General features: G+C 39.2%; 1 long non-coding RNA gene across 1 annotated transcript in view; it reads right to left on the bottom strand.

Annotated features, from left to right (window-relative positions):
- Nucleotides 1–271: 271 nt before the first annotated feature.
- Nucleotides 272–3,027, bottom strand: part of LOC126514184 (uncharacterized) — a 7,870-nt gene continuing 5,114 nt past the window's right edge. The window contains exon 3 of the long non-coding RNA XR_007595518.1: nt 272–1,145. This is a non-coding gene — a long non-coding RNA (uncharacterized lncRNA). The remainder of the gene's footprint in view (nt 1,146–3,027) is intronic.

The raw sequence follows: 3,027 nt of genomic DNA, 5'->3' as shown, positions 1-3,027 counted from the left end.
TAATACATGTGCAGAACTGTAGCTCCACAAACCACTTGACTTCCAAATAGAAATTCCACCCCGTACTTCTGTTCCATTCAGCCAATCACTTAAGCACTAACCAAAAGCTATACAAATTCAATAATGATATTAAACTCGACCTGCCCCAAACGAATTCTCATATTCCTCTTGAAACTTTTTTCCATTGGACATTTTAAATTTTCTGTAATTTAGAGATCTGAGTGAGCTATAAGCTCGGGTTATGCCCCTGATGTTGGCAGAATTCTCAGGGCTTTCTTCCTCCACTTTTAGGGTAAGTAGATGAGAGAGTTGGAACACAAATCCAAAATCCAAAGTTCACAGAATTGTCTGCAAAGAAAACAGCATATACAACTTATAATTAAATGTGAGGGAAAACGGGCGTTTTGAACTTCTTTCAGAAGCTCGTTTACTTTCCTGTTCTTCACTTGTTTATTTACTCCTCGCTGTTATTTCTTTGCAGATGTCTACATTCATCTATATCCTCCCCAATACAAACAGGTATGGTTGCCAAAAATGTTATGGCATCAAACTTTTTTTCTAATGCTTCTTCGTCATGCTTATTGGTGCACATGCTTGGAATATTGAAATGTTTAGTTTCCTAGTGGCAATTCAGAAAGAAATAAACACGAAAACTCCCTCGAGGCGACTCGGAAATAAATCCATAGGTCTAAATGTCAGGAGAAGCAATTCCTTCTGCCAACCAAACAAAGCTGAGATTTTTTTACCTTGGAGGGATGTCACGGAATCTTCACACACAATACATCGAAACTAGAAAGCTGAAATAAACTTACGTAAAGACATGAGAGCCTTCCCTTTGAAGAAAAATGCAGAAAGTGTTTTATGATTGTGCTGGTCGCCTGTCATACATTATTTCCGCTCACCAGTGGGCACACAGATATTGTTTATTATTTTTAGAAATGTGTACATGTTGTCCATGCCAGGCTGCAGCTCAGCAAAGCTGATGCTTTATGAGGGAAACCGAGTACAGTGTTCACCTTGTCTTCTGACATTCCAGAGGCCACCCACATCCACACAGTCAGGCGTCTTGGAAAGCCACACTGGTCGTGGCCCAGTGCTCAGTAAGTATTGAGGGACTTCCCAAGGCTCGAGGCTGCAAGGCGGCACTGAAAACAGAATCATAAAAATAAATGTCTTTCACATGGCTGATTTCAGGGCCCCGCTGGATTGCAGTGAGCCAGCAAATGAACGGAAGCCCTGCTCTCTCCTCCCCACCCACCTTTCCTATTCCCAGCTAGAGACCCATGAGTTTTACTGAAATAGAAGCTCCCACTTGGCATTTTTCCTTCTGGGATAATTAACGTTTGTATGTACTTTGAAATTAATGAAGTTTCCTTTTTTCTAGAGGCCGATCCATGTCAGTCAAATCCAGCTAAGGCATCCACTTTGCTCATGAGCAGCAACCAGTTAATCGGGTAGAAGATTAAAAAGTGCGATGCTAACCCTAAATCAAGGAGGTACAGGTTAAAACCACATTAACATCCCATTTCTCTCCAGTCAGAATGGCCATCATCAGAAATACAAACGACAGCAAATGCTGTCATGGATGTGAAGAAGGGGAAAACATTTTTACAGAAATCATTTGGAGGGTTCTCAGAAACACCATAGGGCCGGCCACTCCTAGGAATATACCCTAAGGACTTTATTTCTTAATATGGAAATACTTAATATATACATGTTCATTGATTCTCTACTAACAAAAACTAGGAAATGGAATCAACTTAGCTGTCTAGCAACCGATGAATGATAATGAAAGTGTGATATATAGTGGGAGTGGTGATGGCGCACACCCTTAATCCCAGCACTCTGGAGGCAGAGGCTGGTGGATCTCTGTGAGTTCGAGGCTAGCCTGGTCTACAGAGCTAGTTCCAAGGCAGCTAGGTATTACAAAGAAAAACCCGGTATCTAAAAAAAGAAAGAAAGAAAGAAAGAAAGAAAGAAAGAAAGAAAGAAAGAAAGAGAGAAAGAAAGAAAGAAAGAAAGAAAGAAAGAGAATACGTGCTTCTATTTTTCATATTATTAGTTTTCCTGCATATCTATTCACTGTATACTACAAAGTACACTTACACTTATGATGTAAACTCACTGAACTTGCGGTATGAAATAATTTTTGGTAGTGTGAACTTCTCTCAAATATAATGCATTGCTATTAGTAGTCTTGTGCAAGGCATTTTGATTTTGTAAAATGAAAATAAGAATTATTTAAAATATACACGTTTTGGTGCTCTTTAGGATAAAATGGTCACCCAGAAGAGGCTGACTAGTAAACACTCAAAATTCTCTAATGAATCAGATTCCTCTGATAGTAAGATTTCTTAAAAAGAATAGAATGCTTTTTGAACCAGTACCAGACAATACCAAATTCATGGGCAACACAGTCCACGATGAGAAGGAACCTTAGTCGAGCAAACACTTTTTTGTATGCCTATAACAGAGAGTGGTGCTTGATGCAAAGTAAAAAATAGTATCACATATTAATGCAATTGCACACATTTCATTGGAGTCATATTAATTAAAGTAACACTGGAGTCCAGAGTGGGAAGAGTAACATTCTCTCACTTAAGAAATGAAACTGGTGCCTTAAGGCAGATTTCATTCTTCTGAAGAATTATGATGCCCAAATAATCCTTTCTGTCTTGTAATTTTCTTCATAAGTATGATGGATCAATATTTCCTGCATATCAAAACAATTGTTCCGCAAAAGGAAATGCTTATTACAGCTATGTCGTGGGGGAAAGCTTAAGTGCATACAGGAAATGACAAAAGGACCGAAACTCTTTGCTGATCTCCACAACCATGCACTTTTGTAATGCAGTATTGTAATTCCTGTCAATACAGGGACAGAGCTGATTGGCCTTCCCTTTGACTCTGGTAGGCCTGTGGCTCACTTTGATCAACAGAAGTCATGACATACTAACTCTGAGTCTAGGCTCAAGCAAACACATGTGTTCTTTGTCCTCTTTCCATCAAAACCGTATGAACACTGTG

The sequence above is a fragment of the Alexandromys fortis genome, unplaced genomic scaffold, assembly GCF_014885135.2.
Source record: "Alexandromys fortis isolate MF-2015 unplaced genomic scaffold, M_Fortis_MF-2015_v1.1 scaffold_126, whole genome shotgun sequence".
NCBI lineage: Eukaryota > Metazoa > Chordata > Mammalia > Rodentia > Cricetidae > Alexandromys > Alexandromys fortis.
The sequence above is the reverse complement of the archived record's forward strand: the minus strand, read 5'-3'. Positions and strand labels throughout refer to the sequence as shown.